At 43.5% G+C, this 23,814-nt stretch overlaps 1 protein-coding gene across 3 annotated transcripts in view; it reads left to right on the forward strand.

The window, feature by feature from the left end:
- Positions 1 to 1,239: 1,239 nt before the first annotated feature.
- The window catches only part of LOC102947282 (heparan sulfate glucosamine 3-O-sulfotransferase 1), a 106,908-nt gene continuing 84,333 nt past the window's right edge, over positions 1,240 to 23,814 (forward strand). The window contains exon 1 of one of the 3 annotated variants that reach the window (XM_037905529.2): positions 1,240 to 2,070. The gene's annotated coding sequence lies outside the window, so the exon portion shown is untranslated. Of the gene's footprint in view, positions 2,071 to 16,999; positions 17,352 to 23,814 lie in introns of those variants that run through there. The other 2 variants (XM_043551107.1, XM_043551111.1) reach the window with 2 other exon arrangements.

The following is a 23,814-nucleotide window of genomic DNA, read 5'->3' on the forward strand; positions in this document are numbered from 1 at the left end:
ACTGGAATCGTGCTTGCTGGAAGTTCACCCCAATAAACATTGAATTGTTTGCACCTTTGGACTTCGGGTATTGTTGCTCTCTGTTCATGGGAGAAGGACCAGGGAAGGAAGCAGGTGAAGGAATAAGCTCCCTAGCAGCAGGAGAGTGGGGTGGGGGGAGAGAAAACCTTTTGTAGTGGTAAACACCCATTTTTTCATGGTCTGTATGTATAAGAACATCTTCTGTATTTTCCACAGTATGCATCCGATGAAGTGAGCTGTAGCTCACAAAAGCTTATGCTCAAATAAATTGGTTAGTCTCTAAGGTGCCTTAGAGTACTCCTTTTCTTAAAATGTTAGGGAGCCAGGCTGGCAGTTTCTGAAGGCAGAAACAGAAGTAGCCATCCATTTGAATCATCTTGATCAAACTGAATGTTTTCCATGTAACTTTCTGACCAGTTCTAAACCTGACCCACCAGTAGTGCTCTGCCCATACCCCTGGCCTTCAAAGAAGAGTTGGTGGAAATTTTTTGTGACAAATAATGGAATAATTGTGCGTGCTTAAAAGTTCATAACTGCTTTTGCCTGAGTTTATTGGAAGATTAGGGGTTAGAATTACAGCAATCCCAAACGTGAGGAAAATGGTAACATTTCAGAAAGGGAGAATTTGAAAATCTTTCTTCTGCAAAAATTAATATAAAACAAAGAAAAGGCAATTGTCCTCTGAAGTAGTACGGTGCCGAACTTGTAGACTAAATTCATTCAGTCAAGTATGAAACACCACCAGCTGCTTTAAGCACATCCAATCTCAGCTGTGGAAGAGCTAGTGCTTATTCCTTTGAATGTAGCCAGCACCTAAAAATCTACAGCAGAAAAAGAAAACACAAAACAACACTGTGCCATATAATTAAATTCCTCTAAGAGCAGTTTTCCCTTTTCCTCGTCTTTTGTTCTCTTTCTTCAGACTTTGTCCTCATTTGGCATGATGTGGGCTATATTCTCGTCAGTTACCAGTGTAACCCTGTTGCTCCCCAGCCACTTGATGTAACCAAGGGGCAACTTGTCTTTAGGGTCTGATTCCGCACATCCTGGGGAGAGCCCTGTACCCACCTGAAGCCCCATTACTGTCGTTGCAGGATTAGGACCCTCGTTTGTAAGTTTCTTGGGACAAGGGGCCTGTCTCTTTATTCGGCAGCAAGCAAGGCACCCTGAGTGGCAGAGGACTAACCATGGGTGGTGCCATTGAAGTCAGTGGGGGTTTTCCCAGAGGCTTTGGCCGCGAGACACGATTGGCTCCAGGCTTTCCTGCGGGTTTGGTCCAACAGCTCCAAACCTCACCATTCAAACGAGCAAGCTGCTGGAACCGGCTCAGGCGGCCCCTCTGCAGCGCCCTGCCCACCGGAGTCCCTCTCCACGGGCGAGCCCGAACTACGGCCCCGCGGTCTAGCCCGGCTTTGCAGGAGCAGGGGCTCAGGTACTGCGCGGGATGCCCCAGCGCTACCGCCTCCCTGCCCGGGGGCTGAGCGCTCCCCCACCGCCCCCTCACTCCCAGCGCCTCGGCAGTCCCCGCAGCCGGCTCCCCGCGAGCGGGCCGGGCAGCGCCAGCAGCCAGCCCGGAGCGGGAGCGGGAGCGGTACCTCCCGAGGCAGGGGAGGGAGGAGCCGGCTCGCTCCGACAGTGGGCGTCTAGTCACCTGCCCAGGCTCCTCCCCTCTCTCGGAGCCGGCGGGGAGCCTGCTCCGCGCTGAGCGCCGCCCCCCGCTCGGTGCCTGGCTGGCCGGGAACCCATGCGTCCCTTCAGCAACTTCGGAGTGACCGTGCGAGCCGCCTGCCCAGCCCCTGCTCCGCTCGCGCCGCGTCTCCCGCTCCGGTCACCCGCGCTGATAAATTAATCATGATGGGGCTGCTGCCGGTCCTGCATTTATCTGGAGCGGACGGGGCCACCGGCTCCAGCCGCAGCACTGTGGGGTGAAGAGCGCGGGCGCCTGCCCCCTGCTCCCTCCACCACCTGCTCCGGCGCCGAGCCTGCTCTGCTGCCAGCCTGGCAAACCCGGACGCCGAGGAAGCGTCGCTCTCTATGGCTCCGGAGGAGGTAACGAGAGTAAGGACTCGCCGTAGAAGCCAGGGACCGGCTTACTCCCTGTTTCCAGCAGCAGCCAGGAAACAGGGCTGGGTTTGGGGGGAGGGCAGTGTAAGGTTGTGTATGAGTAACAGCTGCTTTTATTGTTAGCGGTCCCTTGATAGCCCAGGAAGAGTAGTAAACAGACAGGCAAGTAGCCTAATGTCCTTAATCCTTTCAATAGTTAAGAATCGGCACCTCCTGCATAACTGTGCATGATTCAGTCCTACTTTTACAGCTACTGATGCTGTCAAAAACATTGTGACTTAAACCTCCGGACTTCCAGGTCACTTGAAAAGATATGAAATATTAAACATAGCCAGTACATTCATAATGTCCTGGTTACACCAGAGTAATGAAGACTTGCTAATTTACATACAGTACTAGGAAATTATCTCGGGGGGAACCACACCCCATCGCACCTGCTCCATAGAGATTTGTCATTTGAATCTAGAGAACAACTATAAATCATGTAAAGCGGTTGCCTTAGATTATGTGTTTGAGATCTGTGGAATTATGAATCCAAGTGCTGAATTTAAATTTTTGACTAGGGAAAAGACAGGGACCATTTAAAGTCAGGTCAGATCCAAAGTACCTCATTTCATTTAAAGCTAAACTGCAGTTATTTATTGTAATTCTGAAGAGAGCACTCTTGTCTTGTTCTGATACAAATACAGGTAATCCTTTTAGAGTACATAATATTGGGTAAATTGTTAAACTGATATTTCTCAGTCTCAAAAGTGGGTGACTAATATAAGGATTATGTTTTAGACTTAAACGCATCCTTTTATTTTGACACCTGTCTATGATAAAATGAGAATCATTGGGCTATGTTAAATTTTACTGTCAAAATTCTGGAGTGTAGGCATGCAAAATCACATTTTCCAATTTATATCATGGCTGAAAACGACTGGAAAAGCTGCAGCTACCAGAATAATGATTCACTTTCTCTTTCTCTTTAAAAAAAGAAAATCTATGCCAAATGTATATAGACTGCCTTGATCCTCTGAATCACCCTTTTTAAATTGTAGTACTTCATTCTCTGTAAATTTTTGACTACTTCTCCAAGTGAAACACTTTTAAATAGTTTTTGGTTCATGAGAATAAATGAGATTAGCCAATATATATTTTTTCTTTTTTAAAAAGCGATTGCACGTGACTGCTATTTATAGGAATTTCTTATCAATATGGCTAATATTGGTTCACTAATTAGGCAATTTGATTATAGACTGGTATAGTTCTAGAAAATCGTTTGTTTCATGTTATAGTATCTTTAAGATAAAAATTTAGATTTTTTTGTTGTGACATCAGTTAAGTTGCCTATATTTTATTAGTCATACTTGCAGATTTAAACAGATGGTTTGTGTCTGTACATATGCAAATAATATTTATATTTGGTTAATATTAACAATCTATAATATTTTTAATAATGGTCATTCCTATATGTAAATCTTATGGCAGAAAACAGTAAAAGTTGCAAAAACTGCAAAAGTTTTGTTCTTCCAATTGTGCAAAAATACTGATGTCCGTACTAAAAAGACAAATAGTAATTCAAGTCAACTTGCAAAACATAACAATCTTCCTTTATTTGAGGCACAATGACTGAAGAAAATGAGGGATGCTGTTGTTATAACAGCAGTGGTGTATCTGGTTTGAACTTTCATAACTTGCAGGTTTAATGAAGAGAGATTGTTGTCAATTAGTGAAAGGGAGGCTCCTATTAAAATATTTGATAAGCCCAGGTATGTCAGAAGTAACAAATATGATCACAAGTGATCTTACTACTGGACCCATCTAGTCTTAAAAACAAAAATAGTTGCACTAATTGTCTCATCAGTGTTCAGCACTACAACTAAAGCATGAAGGAGTCAAAAACAAACAACCAAGATGTATAAAAAGGACAAAATATAAAAAGAAAATATTGAGGAGGAAATTATATTTGTGAGTTGTGGTTTTTCTGTGAAACCCAGTCATTCAAGGATTGACAAAGCACAGCAGATAGTTCATCAAATATACAGCTGTGGGTTTTTTTTTAAGTTTGTCAATAAGCTAATCAAAAAGGTGGGGAATCAAGTATAGATGTGCATGAAATAAGGAAACTACAGGTCAAACCACTGTAAACAATGGGGTCTTCTTTATTGGCTTCTTAGTTGGCTTGAATATCTGCAATGGCAACTGGAGGGCAGTTGTTTTTCTTTAAAAGCATAGTGTTTGTCAAATATGATTCTGCTATCACTATCAATGGCATGTTCAGAACTGTCAGTAACATTGGACCATCCAGTGTATACTTTGAACAGCCAGTGTGTTCAAAGTATACACTGAGTGGTGAGCAACTCCTAGAATAACCTTTTGGATATTTTGTTGGGGGGTAGGGGTGGTGGGAATGGGGAGGTTAGCACCATAGTTAACTTTTTTTATTTTTGGATTGATCAAAATGTCTTTCCTTATGTGTTGACTTTTTAAAAGAAAAAATATTTAGCAATAATCATTTTTCACTGATCTAGAAGCCGATTGAATTTGAATGGCGAGCCCTGAACCTGTATAGATTGATAAGAGAAAGTCGTAGTCTGAGGTGGCAGGGACATGATGTTCTATTGCTACTTTTAGTAAGTCCCCTTGCTGTCACTCTGGCTGGTGTTCTGCCTGAATACGTCGCTGCACGTGGCATGGAAGCTCTGAAAAAGAAAGATGATACCAGAGCCACCATCGCAGTCTGAGCTTAGTATCCGTCTAAGGCTGAAGTATAATATATGTTTGGCCACTGAAGCCTGGATCAAATTATGTTGGAAATCATTTGCTTTCATTTTAATCAGAATGGGAAGTCATTGGTCAGCCAGCAGCAAGGAAAGAACGTGCACGTACAGTCATCATGCTTTACTCCTCAGACTCTGTTGACACTGTTGGTTGATGCAATGAATCCAGGGCTCAGTGACTTGAGTAAGTGACAGTCCTATTTGGTTTTTCAGCTGCTGCAACAGGTTGAGCATTTTCTTAGAAGTGTAGTGTTCCATGCCACTTGGTGACACCTGGTTTAAAAGGAGCATGGCCGAGCAGAGGTGTCTGACCACAGCATTTACTCAGTGTGCTATAAATGACCCATAGTTCACTATTTGACAACTGGTCCATATCTGTGGTAATGTGAGCATGCCCTCCTTACTGTCTATAGCTTGTTTTTTAATCGCATGGTATTCTCTTAGCATCATAAAACTGTTTAACAGAATGTCTGGAGATACCAGAGGAATATTACCTGGGCATTAGCTGCAGCCATACATTTTAAGAGTGGTTGCTATGAAATATTGAGATGGCAGCATAAGGCTAGAGAGTGCAATGCTGACAGCATAGGCCTGTATGCATGAGCAATTCAGTATCCAGTCGCTATTCTTGTTTTATACATTGTCACTTTTCTTGAACATGTCTCTTCAACTTGTGCTTCAAAAAATGGTGGTGGTTTCAGGGTTCAAAACAAGCTGTTCACTTCAGCAAAACTGGAAAGAGTTCCATAGTCTTTGAGAGTGGACTCATAGGGATGGTCAGTTACAGGCTAGCAGTGGGTGACAGTAATCTAAGGAAATAAAACCACACTGAGAATCGGACGGCTCACACAAAGACATAGGAAATTACAAACTTGTAGTAGTTCAGTAGCTGATGAGTGTGGAATGGTAATTTTCTTATGAGCCTGTACGAGAGGCAATACCATTCCAGGCCATCAGTCTGTTTGGTAAAATTCCTAGGCTCTGCTTGAATCTCTTAATTTGAAGAAAAGAGTAAGTTTTTAGTCTTCTTCCATGCAAAGATAGCCTTGAAAATGTGAACCAAGGATGTGAACCAAGGATGTAAACCAATCGCTAGGGGTTAAAGCTTGGAGCTGATCTTTTCCTAAACTTCATGGGTTATTAACAGTCATCCAGGTTTAGGATTTGGTGTCCAGAAAAAAGCATAACTCCAGGTCTTTGGGGTTGTGGGTTGGTGTATTTTTGTGTGGGGAAGAGGAGTTAGAGTGGTGATGAAGACTGCATACCAAGTTTATGGTTGTAATCAGTGTCATGTAAACTATTGCTGAAGAACTAGAGCCACCACAAGCTCCCTAGTAGCTAGCTGCCTGGGCCTGAGTCAGTGTCTCTGCTGAGCACCCTGCATGACCTGAGACAACAGGGAAGGGCAACTTGGTAGTATGAAAGCCGATGTGGTCTAATCAAAGGACTGAGAGCAAGGGACTAATCCCAGGCCAGGCACTGACTCTATCTATGGCCTTTGTCAAGTTACATAATTCAGATATTTCAAACTTGTATGCCTAAAGTTAGGCATCCAAAGATGCAGGTGGAATACCCTCGTTCACTCTCATGTCTCCTTCTTCTCCCTCTACACATTCACTCCCTCTATCACATTCACTAGTCATGTTAGAGCTGACTGGGAAATACATTTTGTCCCTATGAAAAAATTGATGAAAATTTTGCTTTTTATCAAGATTTTTCTTCATAAGTTTTCAGATTTTAATTGAAAACCCCAAATAGCTTGTTAATTTTGGGCCCAAAAATTAATTGAAAGCAAATTTCCGAGTTGATGAAAAAGCCATTTTTCATTTAAAAAAATTTGGAATGAAAGATTTTGACCTGCTCTGATCAGTCCCTCTTACTCCCTTCTTTCTTTTGCCACCATCATACTACACCCTCTGTGCTCACCTTTGGCCCAGAGGCTGTGAGGAGAAGCAGGAACACCTGGCATTGGCCACTGTTGGAAGACAGGATCCTGAGCTAGATGGACCTTTGGGCTGACCCAGTATGACTGTTCTTATATTCTAACACCAGCCCACAGTTTTTTCATCAGTGGTTGCCTGCATGTGTTAGTGCGGCTGCACTGCTCATAGGCTTACCATCTGCAGAGTGTCCAGAGTCTTGCACTTTACATGGATCTGACTCTGGCCTTGTTTACATTAGAAACTTTTACCAGCATAGCTGTGTTGGTTAAGGATACAATATGTTTGTTTTTTACTGACATAGCTGTGTCTGCAAAAGTCCTAGTATAAGTGCAGTTTTACCAGTTTGTGCCAGTACAACTTATGTCCATTCGGCCAGGTCTACACTTAAATGTTTTGCTGGCATGTTGGTTAAGAGTGTGCAAAAAACAACACCACCCATCCCTACCTGACAGACCTATGCCAGCATAAGCTCTAGTATAAATGGAGTTGTACTGGCAAAGTCTGTTAGCTGGTGTAGCTTATTTCATTTGGGAACTGGTATAAGCTTTTCCAGTGAAAGAACTTTGTCAGTATAAGCTATGTCTCCACTAGGAGGGTTTGCTAGTAGGGTTATTCCAGCAAACCCTGTCCAGTATAGATAGTGATACCAGCAAAGCCTTCCTCGTGTAGACCGTACCTTTGTGTGGGAGAGGATTATTGTGAAGAGGTTGCTTGTTGTGAGGCTTCCTGGGGGCAGGAGGGCAGCATGACTTGTGTCAGAGTTGGGGTGGTCCTGGAGGTGCTTATGTACTGACACATCCTGTTATCTGTTTTACCAGCTCAGCTGGCCAGTGGCTACTTCAGGTGACAATTCTCCTAAGGCTGACAAAAACCATGAGACAACTCTCTGTTTTTTTTAAACTGACAGGGACAGGCCCTGAAAATGAAGTAGTTGAGCTTCTAGCAAAAAACAGTCTGTCATGAAAATCTGCTACTATACAGGATACTACATTGGGAGCTCTGGGAAATTACAGCCCAGTAAGCCTTATATTTGTACCTGGTAAATTGGCTAAAACAATAATTAAAAATAGAATGATACCTAGAAAATCATGATATTATAGCAATTAACAAGCATGGCTTCTGCAAAAGAAAATTGTCCCTTAGTAATCTGTTAGAATTCCTTGAACAGATCAATAAAATAGTGGCTAAAAAAGAACCAGTTGATATTTGTTTGGACTTTTTAAAAACGCCTTTGACAAAGTCACTCGTGAGAAGCTACTGAAGCAACAAAGTAGTCGTGAGGCAGAGGTAAAATGCTATCATGGATCAGAAACTGGTAACAGACAGAAAACAAAGAATAGGAATAAGAAGTCAGTTTTCATCATGCTAAAGGTAAACAGTGGGGTGCTTACAAGATTCTGTACCAGGGTTGGTCTTATCCCATATATTTATTAATGTTTTGTGAAAGATGGTCAGCAGAGAGATGGCAAAGTTTACAGATAACACAAAATTATTCTTCGTACACAAAAACAACGGAATGAATCAATGAAACTGAAAGGGCAAATTCACAACTATAAAAGCAAATGCTTTTTCACACAATGCACAAGTAGCTTATGAAATGTATTACCCAGTGGCATCTTGTGGGATGTCTACACTGTAATAAAAGACCTATGGCTGGCCTGGGTCAGTTGACTTGGGCTTGTGGGGCTTGGGCTGCGGAGCTATGAAATTTCAGCATAGACATTTGGCCTTGGATTGGAGCACAGTCTCTGAGACCCTCCCCCCTTGTGGGGTCTTAGAGTCCGGGCTCCAGCCAAAGCCCGAATGTCTATGCTGCAATTTTATAGCCCCACAGCCAGAACCCTGTGAGCCAAGTTAGCTGACCTGGACTCTGAGGCTCAGTGCCACGGGTTTGTTTTTTTTAATCAGAGTGTAGATGTACCCACTGAGGGTAGGACTTGATGTTTTCAATAGTAAAAGGAGTATCCATAGTTACAGAAACAAATATTAGGGAGGATAAAAAATTTACAAATTAAAAAAATTACTTACATTTATATTAAATATAGGTTTCTTTTTTAAAATTAAACTTGAAATTATGGCAGCCTATGTTAAGGCCTAAACTTATCAATTGTCAACAGCAGTAGCATTTTCTGCAAGGTGCAGAGAGACCATTTTCTTCCGTTTATTCAACTAGTTCAGTTCAATGACTAGTTCATTCATAGTTAAGAAGCCAAGTGAGAGTTGAAAATGCAGGAAAGCTTGTTTTCCTCTTCCTATCTATGAATGAAAACTACATGTGAGAGGCTGAGATCTACAAGTTCTAAAATTTTGAACATAAGAACGGTCATACTAGGTTAGACCAATGATCCGTCTAGCCCAGAATCCTGTGACCAATGCCAAGTGCTTCAAAGGGAATGTACAGAACAGGCAATCAACAAGTGATCCATCCCCTGTTGTCCACTCCCAGTTTCTTACAAATAGAGGCTAGGGACGTTCAGAGCATGGTGGTGCATCCCTGAACATGTTGCCTAATAACCATTGATGGACCTATCCTCCATGAACTTATCTAGTTCTTTTTGAACCCTGTTATAGTTTTGAAGGACAATGGTGGCCGAAAACAATCAATTCAGTTCGCTAATCTACAGATAATTCTTCCTTTGTTTAATCAATCAGTTAGATTTAAATGCAAAGCATTTTTTGGTAAACCTTTTTTCTTATGTATCCAGCATATTTACTGTAGTTTTATTTAACTAATTTTTAAAAATGCTGGTTTTGTGCACTTTTAGTTGAATTCAAGTTTTCATCCAAAAAGAGCTTGACACAAATTGCTAGTGAGAAATGCATCAATCACCATTTTCTAACTTAATAAAAATGTAAAAATTAAGAATCTGAATAAGTGTAAGGGGACTGTTGAACCCTTACTAACATTCAGTGGGGGTGTTTTGGTTAGCTAGCTCCCAGTACTAAAAGGGGAAGGGTCTATGGGAAACAAGGACCCTGAGACTGATAGTCCCCAGGAGCAATGGGGAGAGGCCAATGACAGGGCGAGCAGGCTAATCAGGGAGTCAGGAGGCCAGGAAAGTCCCGTCCTCTGTGTGAGCTGGATTTGCCTGGGTCAGACAGAGTGGGGCTGAGCTAAGGAGAAAGCAGGGGCCCAAGCTGAGCTGTGGAGCAGAGCTGTGCCAGATCCAGAGGGACCAGAAAAGCAGCCCAGAGAGAGCAGACCCTGTCCTGGGAGCAGAGCTGTAGCCCCAAAGCCAGAGGCACAGCCCAGGGAGAGCAGACTTGCCCTGGGAGGAGAGCTGCAGCAACCAGAGCCAGAGGGGCCAGAAAAGCAGCCCAGGAAGCAGGTCAGTGCTGGGAGCAGAGTCACAGAAGCAGCCTGCAGAGCAGACCTGTCCTGGGAGCAGAGTTGCAGCAACCAGAGCCAGAGGGGCCAAAGAAGCAGCCCAGGGAGCTGGAGGCAGAGCAGCAGCAGCAGCGCTGAGACAGAGTGGTGCAGCTGGGGCTGGAGCAGTCTGGAGCTGCGTGCAGGGAGCAGCTGAGGAGACCGAGGGGGACCCTGGGCAGCGGGCCCAGCACAGGGAGACGCCTCAGCCAGGAGGCTCTGCAGGCCAGACTCGTGGGGGGGATTGGTAACCCTGAAAGGGTGGGGGCAATGCTGGGAAGAAGGGTCCTGCCACCTAGAGCCTGAGGGCATGTGGCCACCACCAGAGCGAGTGTCCAGCCCACAGCATCCCTGCAGCACAGCCAGAGCCTGAGAAGGAGGCCTGGGACTTACAAGGAACAGACTGTGAACTGCCCTGACATTCCAGAGACACTGTTTGTGATGTTCCCTGCCACAGAGCGGAGTGATGTGTTTCCTTTAACCGTTCCCCGGAGTGATGTGTTTCCTTTAACCGTTCCCATTTTTCCTTATTCTTTTTAAAATTAATTGTTGATTAAATAACTTGCATTTGCTTTAACGTATATGTGGGTCAGTGGGTCAGAGAAGTGCCCAGTGCAGAGAGAGAGTACCTCGGAGTGGGGAGACCCTAGCCCCTGTCCTAGGTGACCACAGCAGGGCTGGGGGTCGAGCCCCCCAGGAATCCTGGACCCAGCCTTGTTGGGGTTACGAGGACTCTGCCAGACAGGAGAGTGGAAGGGGAGCCCTCAAAGGCAGGGAGGCCACTGGGTAAAGGAAGTGGGAGCGAGGGCTCAGATCCTTTCGCTAGCCCACTTCACCGGGGTAGTGCAGAAGCCAGGAAAGTTCCCCACAATAGCAGGACTATTCCCCCGCTTATGTAAGCGTGCTGTCCACTGTCAGAGACAGGATACTGGAGTAGATTGACCGCTTGACTTATTTGGTATGGCACTGCTAGTATTTGAAGTTCACATGATAAGCTTATTATTTGTAAAAACTGAAATTGTGGTGGTCATTTATATTAATGCAGAATGGTTGTGATCATCATGGACAGTCAGAGTTATTTTTGTTCCCTTTTTGTGAGGGACAGAACGGGAGTCAGTAATTTTGGTCAGAGGCGCCGACTTTCTAATGTGCCATGGGATGCTCGACCCCTGCTCTACCTGAGGTCCTGCCTCCACTCTATCCCTTCCCCCAATGCCCCACCCTGGCCCTGCCTTGTCCTGCCTTGCCCTCACCCTGCCTCTTCCCGCCCCCTCTCCGACCCCTCACTCACTCCTCCCCTCTCCTCCCCAGCGCCTCCTGCACATCGTGGGATGGCTGATCACGGGAGGCGCTGGGGAGGGAAGAGGATGCTGGGGAGAGGGGGAGGAGCTGATCGAGGTGCTGCTGAGCACCCACTGTTTTTTTTTTTTTCCCCCATGGGTGCTCCAGACCCAGAGCATGCACAGTGTCGGTGCCTATGGTTTTAGTGGTTCCTGAATGGCATTAGTGTTGGATGCCATCTTTTGTATCAAACTCTAGCCAGTAGATGTTGGATAAATTAGTAGCCCAGGCACCTGTCCTTCTCTCACTCCCCTGTCTCAGTATCCTGACTGTTAAGGGGAAAAGAGGAAAGATTTCTGCTACTCTTCCTTCCCCAGGCCCTTGGTTGCTGCTAGAGTAAAAGTGGTCTCTGTGACACACACACACAGGGGCAGCCCTAGCTGTTTTGTTGGCCATGGTGGAAAATATTTTTGGCATCCCCACCCATGAGTGGCCGAGCAAAAAAAAATATCTACACAATTGAGGAGAGGGGGCTGGCGAATCAACTGATCAAAACCAGCTGCCCTCCGCTCCCCAAAAAGCTAAGCAGCACAGTGGTCCAGCACTCCCTGTAAGTGTGCACCGAAGGTGACCAACCTGGTTGCCCACCCTTAGAACTGGCCCTGCATACACGCACACTCGGTTGCTGTTTTGTCAGTTTTCCTCACCTGTGTGAGAAACTCCAGTGCTGCTTGCAGCTTTCCCTAGCAAAGTGAAATTGACATAAATGTTGTGCATTTCACTGCTGCCCAAAAAGTTCTGAATGAAAGTCTCCAGTTACTTTCAATGTAAAGGGGTTACATGAACAGTATGGAACTGTTAGTCTGTGGGCTCAAGAAAATCCTATCCCTTCGGTGCACATTTAGAAGGTTACCTCTACAGTCAAGAACTTATTTTCTTTAAAAATAAAGGCCTAACTTCTGCACAAAATAGAAGGATTTAGGCCTTCTATTTGGGAACACTAATAGAAAACATAAGTCATATAAAGGCTTGGATAAATGGAACTCAAATAAAAATGTCCATGCATTTAACATCTTTTTTTCAAACTTAGTATTTTTAATGTAGTTTTGAGTTTGGTTAGTACATTGTCTAGTTATTAATGTATTGACCTTTATTTTAGTTCATGTTGACATCATAATGAGGTTTGTAAAGACTTGTCCTGGTATTGATTTGTTTCATCTTGACATTGTAACCTGATCTCCATGGAATTGCACTCTTACAGTTTTGTTAGTAGCTTAACATTAGAATGTAAACATCAAGAGAACAATACAAAAACCCTGTGTGAACGACACATTGAAAAGTCAGGACAAAATGTACAGATTCTTATCCTAAGCAGCACTAGCTTACTCTGACACCAGGGGTGGGCAAACTACGACCTAGGGGCTGCATCCAGCCCTTCAGATGTTTTAATCTGGCCCTTGAGCTCCCGCTGGGGAGCAGGATCCAGGGCTTGCCCCTCTCCATGCATGCCATGGCTCTGCATGACTCCTGGAAGCAGCGGCATGCCCCTCTCCGGCTCCTACACGTTGGGGCAGCCAGGGGGTTCTGCACGCTTCCCCCGCCCCAAGTGCCTCCCCCGCAGCTCCCATTGGCCAGGAACCATGGCCAGTGAGAGCTGCAGGGGCGGCGCCTGCGGACTGGGCAGGGCACAGAGGCACCTGGCCACACCTCCACATTAGAGCCAGAGGGGGACATGTTGCTGCTTCTGGGAGCTGCTTGAGATAAGCACCACCCGCAGCCTGTACTCCTGACCCCCTCCCACCCTCCTACCCCCTGTCCCAGCCCTCATCCCCTTCCCGCTTCCGAACCCCTCCGTCCCAGCCCAGAGCATCCTCCTGCACTCCCAACCTCTTATCCCTACCCCCACCCTGTGCCCTCCCCCTACCCTGCACCCCAACCCTCTGCTCCAGCTCAGAGCTCCCTCCCGCACCCTGAACTCCCCATTTATGGCCCCACCCCAGAGCTTGCACCCCCAGCAAGAACCCTCACCCTCACCCCCAACCCCACACCCCAACCCCAAATTTCTTGAGAATTCATGGCCCACCATACAATTTCCATACCCAGATGTAGTCCTTGGGCCAAAAAGTTTGCCCACCCCTGTCTTACACATACAACATTTCCCTTGTTTAGATGGTTAAATGTAAACATATGGAACTAGACTGTTTGCTCAACACACTTCTCTGTGGGGAGAGTCGTGTGGAGCTGTCCTGCCCTATGGAAAAAACTTCTCCCTCCTTGTACAGGCAACACAATAGTGGGACATGGGGAGGCAGGAGTGCCTGCACACACATGGCCACATCATGTTCCTGAGTATAATCTGATCCCAGTCTGGCCCATACAGTACGTGTGATGTGGGAAAGTTAATGTTACTTGTGTGAAGTAAAATGTATGATCTAGATACTACATCTGTATTGTTTTTATGCATGTAGTTTCCATTTTCAGGGGAGAAACCCTATCCAGGCTTAATGTTTAGAGTGGAGGGTATGAAATGTAAAGATCTTTGAAGTGAATGGCTTGTGGGAAGGGAAGAGCTAATGAGTCAGATCTTGGGGCATAGATGAACTGCACAATGCATAGGTCAGGGTGTGTGGGTGCAAAGATGACATAAAGCTCACATTAACTTTAACTCATTAATGACTCCTTGGTACAGTTGATATGTAGGTGCCTATCTCTTTTACCATGTTAGAACAGCCTAAAGGTTCTTGTCATTTACTTTGGCTCCAAATGGCCACAAGAGACTGAAAATGCCAATGACTGCTGTGGCATGCACACCCCTATTCTTTTGGCCATGCCCCTTTTATCTGCTATGCCAGGAGCAGAGAACAGGAATAGCATCTGAGTACCTATGTTGGCACTACACCATGGGAGGGTGGCCTGTATGCTGCGATGATACTCCATGCACTGGGTAACCTGGTTGAAGGGCCAGTTTGCTGTGTGCCAGGAAATCTGTTTCGATATCTTGACTATTGCTTGGTTGGAGACAGATGTCTGCAAGGTTGGGTTATCAGGCCAGCAGTGCAGCTATTTCCAAATGGAGAGCTGTACCTTTACAATGGACGGGCAGGGGGAAACGTATCACTAAAATGAAAACTTAACATTTTGCAGAATCTTGCAAAATGCTGAGAAATCATAAATTGATGGGATCCACAATTTTCTCACATCCACGATTTTTTTTTCTTGCCCCTGATGTGAAGACATGGGTTTATGGAGGTCTGAAGATCTATGTACTTGAGGTTTATAATTTGGTATAGTATTTCTCAGTCTGTGTAATCTCTGTATGAATATATTGTAATGCTGCCTAAGGCCCATCAACTCACAATTCACATCCTTTAGGGTGCCCATATATGAGGTGCCTTATCGAAAAAAATAAAGGGCTTTCTCTGTATGTCAGTCAGGCCCTCTCTAGAAGGCAGAGACACACAGAATTTTGGGAGAATGACTGAGAGGCTGTTAGCTACAAGAAACAGCTATGAGCTGAAACACTGCGAATCATATAGCAATACAATTTCCAATCTTTGGACTTTTTATTTTTTTTCCCCTCCAAACCTGGATGCATCTTCTCATAGTTTGAGAGTAAATGACTTTGGTAAACACTGGTAAGAGTAAATGACTTTGGTTTTTAGTCTGTTTCTCTTCTTGCTTTCTTAAACTAACAACATCGTGTTTAAATGTAGTTATAATTGGGATCTGAGTAGCGTGGACAACAAAGGTGGCATAAAATAAACCCTCAAGGCTAGTAGTGTGCAGAGACTGCCAATAAGAGGGAATGACCATATGTTTTAATGAGACGTTTGCAATTTCTCTGTTGTGAATTGTCCCAGCAGCTTGCGATCAGGAGCCTCTGTCTTGGCTGGGCAACTGATTAAGCTAAGAAGGGAGAGCATCCAGTTCCTTCTTCACTGGTATCACAAAGGGGTGGAGAGCCATTGCACTCTGCAAAAATTTTAGTGGATAACTACAAAGTGTGCTCAGTTATGATTTTTTGATTATTTAATTTCTTTTAATTCCCCATCACCAAATTTAGCCAAAAGGTTTTATTCGTGGAGGTTAACCACTAGTTAACTTTGGAGGGTGGGCAGGATTTATTTGTATATCCTCTTTATACTATTTGGGTATCAAAAAAGTCTTTTTTCATCTCAGTGTTTAGCTCCTTTTTTTGAAAAAAAAAATAAAAAATCTTTCCTCCAACTTTAAATAAAACACAAACTAACACCATTTCCTTCTGGCATGAGACCAACCATGGAAAGCTGTAGACCCAAAAATATTTTTTATACAGCTTTGGTTTGTAATTGAACTTTGCAGAGTGTGTAACTGAAATGGCAGCTATTACTACTGCCCAGTCGTGATATCCCAAAGCACTTTATAAAGTATAAAAAAAATGGAAGCTAGGAAGCTGTGTAGATCTTATTTAATAGCAAAACTGAAAAATACAGTCAGTTTTTCAAAGTTGAGTGCCTAAAGTTTAAGGCAATCAGAATTCTCTGAGCAGAGCTGAAGAAATATTTACTCTCTGAGGCTGAGAGAAATTGGACTAGTTATGTTCCCTGTCATAATAACTTAGCATTTATATATAGTGCTTTCTGTGTTCAAAGAACTTTGCAAACATCAATAATCTTAACATCCCTGCAAAGCATGTAGATATTATATTTGTTTTACAGATGGACAGTTTAAGGCCAACAATTTTTAGACCTGGGACCTTTAAAGTTAGGCTTGATGTCCCCATTCCTGCCACCCAATGATGATGGATTTGGTTGGTAGGCTCTGCCTCTCATACTCCCCTTATCCATGATCTCTCCCACTTTGATGGCAACCTCCTTCTCTCTATGCAAATGGCCCTGATCTGTTTTCATCCTCATCCTCAACCTTTCCAAAGGCACAGCTTCTGCAGCCTTCCTTAGGAAGTGAGCAATTGAGGAGGTCTGCATGACAGGGGATGATGGGGCTAGCAGTGTGATTTGGTATTCCTTTCCTTATTCTCCTCCTCTCCTACCCAAGTATTAGATGAGTCCAATAAACTTAAATTTCATTGTCTCCCACACTGTGTTCACAAGCTAAGAGTTGGTGAACAAAGGTTAGAGTTTGTTGTCTATGCTGAATGCCAAATTTTTTTTAAATGTTTCTTAATTTACAAACAGCTTGTCCAATTTAACATCAATTTATTTTTCTATTGACAAGCCCCTCTTTTGTTCAGTTGACATATTGAAGTCCAACTCTGCAAGGAAAAGGTCTACAGGTTTACATTGAAAAAATATAAAAATTTGCCTTTTGATTTGGGCATGGTATGGGGGAGCCAATGTCACACTTAAAATGGCCTTTAATTCTGATGTGGCTGTGTGGTGGGGCAGAGCCCCACCCTCTGAGAAAAAGGGCTGAACCAGGCCAGAGAGGCTGCGCAGACCAGGAGCCAATCAGTGAAGGCCTGGGGAGAGCCAATCAGGGCAGGGGAAGGGGCAGCCAATCAGGACCGGGCTAGGTCCTATATAAAGGCTGCCCAGCTAGGGAGAAGGCAGTCACTCCCTGGCCAGCAAGGGAGATGGACTTGCTCCTGATGAAAGGAGCAGCACCTTGGACAGAGCAGTGCTGGGCAGGCTTGGGGGAGCAGATAGGGGCTCCAGCCCATTACCTGCCAGGCTGCGGCCCTGATGCAAAGGGTTAGGAAGGTGCATAGGGCCAAAGGGGAAGTGGCCCAGGGAAACTGAGCAGGCAAGAGGGGAAGGAAGAAGGACCGAGAGAGGCTGCCACTAAAGGAGGGTCCCTGGGTCGGCGCCCAGAGTAGCGGGCAGGCCTGGGTCGTCCCCCCACCTTTCCCCCTCTGCACTGCACCTGGCCATTGAGGAGAGGGGCTGACACAGACTGCAACTGGCCCCTGAGGTAAGGGGCTAGACTATAGGGTTGCGGTTGGCCACTGAGGCAGGTGCAGACAGAAGGATTGCTCTTAACAACACCTCCCCCTTCCCCTCCCAGCCCCTCGGAAGGGGGTGAGACTGAAGCGGTGGGAACTGCCAGCGGGAAGTGTCCTGAAGCAGACGAGGACTGTCCAAGCAGGGAGCAACGCAGGTCCCAGGGCAGCAGAGCAAATGATGGGCCCGACACCATGCGTTGAGGGCGCTCTGCAGCGGTTGAGAGCTAATTCCTGGGGTGACCAGCAGGAGGCGCCTGCAGTGGTGAGTCGAACCCTGTCACAGGCTGCCATCTCTTTCTATCCAGTGCCCAGTGGAGCCATCGGAAAGACTCCATAGTCTTCAGTGAGACTACTAAAAGAAAAGGAGTACTTGTGGCACCTTAGAGACTAACCAATTTATTTGAGCATGAGCTTTTGTGAGCTACAGCTCACTTCATCGGATGCTCATGAAAGCTTATGCTCATATAAATTGGTTAGTCTCTAAGGTGCCACAAGTCCTCCTTTTGTTTTTGCGAATACAGACTAACACGGCTGCTACTGTGAAACCAGTGAGACTACTGTCATCCTTAAATCTAAGCATGTATTTAAGTTCTTTCCTGGATCAAGCCAGAGTGCTTAAACCTCTGCAGGATTGACCTGACTTTTCGTCCTTTTTCCAGACTGCACAAAGGTGGAATAGAAGAAAAATAATTTTAAATCTTGTTACTTGATTTTCTTATATATTCATTTATATTTACAGAATTCCATTTTTACTGCTTTGGGTTTGCACCACATTATTAAATGCTGAGGCTTCTGTTTTGGCACTAGTTTTGATAACCTGTGCATCACTGATATTTTCTAGCTGTAACTTTTTTGTTGTTGTTGTTCCCTGGGATACTACAATTAATGAAGTCTCTCTGCAATGTATAGCCTCCTGTGTACTTCTAGGGTTTTCTAAGTTCAGAAACTGACAAGTGCACTGGAGAATGAAGAAAAAGAAAAGGCTTATTATTTTCATACTCTACTGCATCCTCATGGTAGCTCTAAGTTTCTGGATCTTAAAGTTAGACCCAGGTGTGTATCCAGCAGAAAACAAGAAATTGAGTCAGGATAACAGGCCAGAGGTCTGAGTTTTCACTGTGTTTCCAACTCCCTTTCCTCTCCACCTTTTAATCAAATTATAGAAGTTGAATATAGCTCGAGAAAGTTAATAGAGACATCTTCTCATGAGCTCCTGCTTTGTAGACTCTGTAAAATAATGATAGTTCAAACAATAGGTCAGTGATACAAAATAGAAATTTTCAAACTAAATTTTTTTTTCACTTGAGGAAAAAGGATGGGGAGGAAGACTATAGTTCTGTTTTTATAGAATTTTGCTTGTAATCTGAATCTCTGCTAGATGAATAGCCAGGCATTCTAAATCTCATCAAAATATCAATAAAATCCAATCCTGATGCCCAGGTATTTAGAAAAGAGTATTGCATCTTTTTTTCATCCTTGCATGGTAATACACATAGAAAATTGTGCTTTAATACTCCAAGGAATTGTTCTACTTTGCTTCTATAATGAAGCAGTTTCCTTTAATCAAGTGAAAGCCAATGGGGATACACAAATACCTAACGTGGCTTTGTTTTGCCCACTGGGAGATATTTGGATTAGTGCTGGCTTGCACTAGAAGGAAATGCAGTAAAAGCATTTTTACCCCCTCCCCAAACAAGGAAAAATACAGTATTGTGTCTCCCCCTTCCAGTATACTTGTTGTTGTGTTTCTAAAATGTAAGATCATATTCTATATTACATCCTAGTGTTCAGATAATCTATTGACATTCCAGTACCAAAAATACATTCTTCTAATCCACTCATTTGTACCTACTGATGGTTTTTTTTCCCTATTGTGTGCATGAAAAATCAGAGACTGGGAATCTGAGCTCATGAGTTCCTAGTGCCTGCTCTGCTATCAGCTTGTTTTGTAGTTTTATAGAGCGACAAAAGGGCTTGTCCTCATCTGTAAAATGGGGATTATCAGTCTTGCTTCCATCACAGGGATGTTGGGAGGATAAGTATATCAAACACTATTTAAGTTCTAAGAACGGTTATTTCTTTCAGAGATGATTTTCCTCTCTTTATAAAGTATTCCACACACAAATCAGTTCCATACAGAAACCTATATAAAAAGAACAGTTAGATTTCAAAGAGAATAAAAAATAGGCAGGAAATGCCAGATTTAAGTTTGTCCACACAACCCCTGGTATCTTGATATGATGATGCAGTCTTTAACTTCACTGCTACATACTATATTTTCCCACAGGACTCCTACCTCCGTTGTTGTGCATATATAATAATTACAATAAATAGTTGGCTCTTATATAGCATGCTTCATATGTAGATTTTTAAAAAATGCTTTAGGAACTCCCATTTTACAGACGGGAAGCAAGCTGTGCAAGGTCTCACAGCAGATGGGAGACAAGACAGGTAACCGAACCCAAGTATAGTGCCCTATTCGCAATGAATGTGGCAGCTGTTCAGTACTTTTATCTTTATTGTTCAACGCGTGGTTGTGGGCCTCTCTACTAAACAACCCTTGCTTTATTCACTATCCAAACAGTGAAGTAAGCAGGGGTCCTTTAGGGTCAAGTATTGTATGTGACCACGTACAGTGTATTAAGGCTGAATTATAATGCATATGCATAATGAGGTAGAGCTAATGGAATGGGAGCTTCAGATTTTCAGCGCCTAAAGAAATACATATAAGAAGGCACCCTGCGATGGGTTGGAAGGAGTGTGGAGGGTAATAATATCATATGGATATTGTCTCTGTGTAGACTCTCTCTCAAAAGGTTTGGATCCTGCTATTGAAAGTTTTAAATATGAAATCCAGTTTCAGAAAAGAAGAGACTAAATAATAAACTAATATTTTGTGACTTCTACATGGAAAGTACTATAGAAACACAAAGTGCTTTGCAAATGTTGATTAGTTAAGCCTCACATCACTCTGAGAGAAAAACAAATATCCTCTCTAATTTATAGATGGGGAAAAGGACAGTGCTGAGATTGAAGGTGACCTGCATAGGAAAAACCTGTGCTTGTCCTTTTTGCTGCTTTGTGATGGATAAAGATGGCTGGGGGTTTGTTTTGTTATTAAATTTATTTTTAATTTCTGCTAGGGCTTGGGGTTTTTTTTTGTTTTTGTTACATTAGAAATTCAGGTCTTGTTGAGGCCAGTCAGCTGGACTTGATGATTGGAGAACAAGTGCGATAGTGACATCATGTTAGCAAGAGAGCTGAAAGTTAATTAATTGAAGAAAAAGAGGCAGTTTTCAACTGTTTAAAATTGTTATGGTGTGTGGTGAGGAGAGGGAGCTAAACACCTGTCTAGCTCTTCAGTGATTGATGTTGAATAAAAGGAAGTCTGTTAAAGATTCAACACGTGCATATCTTCAACTAAGTTGTTAGAGCTCTTAATAAACATGTTTTCAGACCTCACTATGATCCCACAAGAAAAACCAAGGAAGACCAGACTTGACTCTCCTTTTTCTAAAGTAAGAGAATAGGGATTGGGGAAAGCTCAGGCTGTCTTTATAAATCAGAAAAAAAGAAGCAAAAAAGGGGGAGAGAGGCCCAATTTTTTTTTTTAAACCTTTACAATCACCTTTAAGTGAGTTGACCAACTTCAAACTGGAATTTATGGCAGAACCAGGAATAGAATAATGATTTCAGAACTTCCAGTTCTGCTCTTTACAGGAGAGGAGGGATGATTTAGTAGTTTAAATATAATACTTTTGTTTAATTCCCATGCATTTAAATATGTAGTTACATTTTAGTAGATGGTGCATAGTGTAAATATATTGAGGGAGAATGTTCAGTGTAATAAGTTAATCATAATATTGTACAGTTGTATTGTTTTGACATATTTCTAAGACCTGTTTTTCTTTCCTGCTTGTTTGCTGTTTTTCTGTTATTTATAGTTGCACTTTTTTCCAGCTCACCATTTTGGTGTACTTTACACATTGTCACAGCTTTTTTTTTTTTTGGTCCTTATTTCTTTAGTCACTTGACTCCTATTTGTGCTTTGTTTCCCTTGCTTTTCTATTTCTCTCGACGCTTTACTGTCCATTTCTTCTTTTGATTCCCTGTTGTCATCCTTCACTATCTTCCAGTTGCCCAGCTTGCGTTATACGGGAGGTCAGTCTAGATTATGACAATAGTCCCTTCTGGCTTTATAATAATCTTATAAATAGGCTCCTAAATACCTTTTAAAAATCTGGTTGTTGGATTGCTTCCAGCTCTCATTTCACAGTTTAATTCCACCTGGGTTTTTCAACCGAATAAGGACAATTTTAAACTATAAAATCAATATGTTCCTGCAGTAATTTGTTGAAAACACCACCATAGGCTTTTCCACTCTTCTGTCAGGAGACTCCAAAGTACAAAACTACTGGTATTGCAGACCATTCCAGAAGATGCGCACACACAGTGAAAAGCAAACAAAGAAGGTAGTTTCTTGTCCATTTTCAGTGGACTTGCTGGATATGGTGGGGAGGCAGATGGGCAAAAGGTATTCAGGCGTTGCAACGCTCAGTGTTGCGATACCTAACTTTTGGGCACCTAACCACCTGGTAGAATCCACAAACCCTAAGGGGTCTAGGCTCCCTATATAACACATGGGGTGGTGGGAGAGATGTGCTTATGAAAGGGATCCACAAAAACTAGAGTGTAGGAAGAGTGGTCACAAAAGCTAGCCAATAGCAGATGCTGAGGAAAGGAGTGTATCCTAAGCCACCCCTGCCCCCTCCCTCTGTGAGTTAGGTGACTAAACCTAGGCTGGAGGGAGGCATCTGTCTCCAGTTGGGATCCACAGCAGGGAAACATCTTCAGGAGCCAGGCACCTAAGCCATTTCTTGCAAGAACTCAAGTGGTTCCACACTTAACTCCATGCAAAATGGTGGAGGAAGGAGAAGTCCTTCTAACCTTCATCCCTCTTGTTAGGGCACTCAGCCAGGCTGTGGGAGACACTGGTTCAGTTCCCTCTTCAGCCTGAGAAGAAGGGTGTTCTACCCCCAGGTGACTGCCCTGACTACTGGGCTACAGGGTTATTCTCACTATCTCTGCCTGGCCCAATGCGTATGTAATTATTTATCCACAGTGGAAGAGCTTCAGCAGGAGAGATTGAGGGAGATCTACATTGGACTATCCCAGAGCCAGTGGTTAGGGCACCCACCTGAGAAGTGGGAGATCCATGTTCAAATAAGGAAGACTACTGTCTCTCTTCCCCATCCTCTCCCCCAGCCATTTTATGTGGAGTTAGGCATGCTTTGAGAACGCTTACCAGATTGGGCCCTGCAGGAGAGATAGGAGCTGGAACACCTATCTTCACTTGGTTTGAAGATCCTGTTGGGGCTTAGGTGACAGAGAGATGCTTAGGTGCCTAGACTGAGACATTGTGTGCCCAGTGGCAGCAGCAGAAACATAGGCACATAAGGGACTTCACTGGCCAAAATTTAGGTGCCGAGGGACTTAAGGCTCCTCCAGATTTAGGGGGCAACCAAGCAGGAATCTGGAGGATCTCCGTTGTGCCTGAAGTGGGAGTTAAGTGTCTTTTTGTGGATCTGGGCCTAGGTCTACTTCTTTTACAGACCAATTAATTTAACATTGACTTTCGGGAAAGACTTGACAAAAGTAGAATTGGACGTTTGGAAAAGCAGTGTGAGAAGTGAGTCCTGTCAAAGAAAGGTCAGACTAATTATTTGGATTGCCTGACAGTATTGCCACTAGAATAGAACAAGATTTAAACATCTTGGCCTACATTTTCAGAAGTGACTACTGATTTTTTGGATGCTTCAGTTTTTGGGTGCCAACTGCCACCTTAAAGGGGCCTGGACTGCTGAAGTATTCAGCACTGGCCCTCTGCAACTCAGGTCTCTTTTAAGGTATCTCAAGTTGGGAGCCCAAAATTATTAATATTTTTTGAAAATGTAGCCCTATATAACTATACATTTTGAATCTTTGTTTTTAAATTGATATTGGACTTTTTGCTTTTTCTAACATGTTTTCGTAGCCTCGATCAGCTAAATGTAAATAGGAGAAATTATTTTACTGGAATGCTGTACCCCAGTTCTGCCTTTCATTGAAGTAAGGCAATGCTAATTGATTGCTTAGACCCCTCTTTACATTTATAATTGAGGTGCAATCATTGCTAATTAATAAAACACCTGATTCCATGAGATACTTAAGCATGTGCATAATTTTAAGCATGTAAATAGGCCCATGTAAATAAGTAGAATTATTCATGTGATTAAATTTATACAGTTCATGGAACTGATGCCAAAACTGTATTAAACAAAATTTGATGGGCTTCCTATAAAGGTTTAGGTGGAAAATGTAAACCTGTGGAAAAATAAAAGGATGGCACATCAAATTAAAAAAGCTTAGTGGCAGAAAATCAGCATCTCCAAA

Source organism: Chelonia mydas, chromosome 7 (genome assembly GCF_015237465.2).
Source record: "Chelonia mydas isolate rCheMyd1 chromosome 7, rCheMyd1.pri.v2, whole genome shotgun sequence".
In the NCBI taxonomy this organism is placed as follows: Eukaryota; Metazoa; Chordata; order Testudines; family Cheloniidae; genus Chelonia; species Chelonia mydas.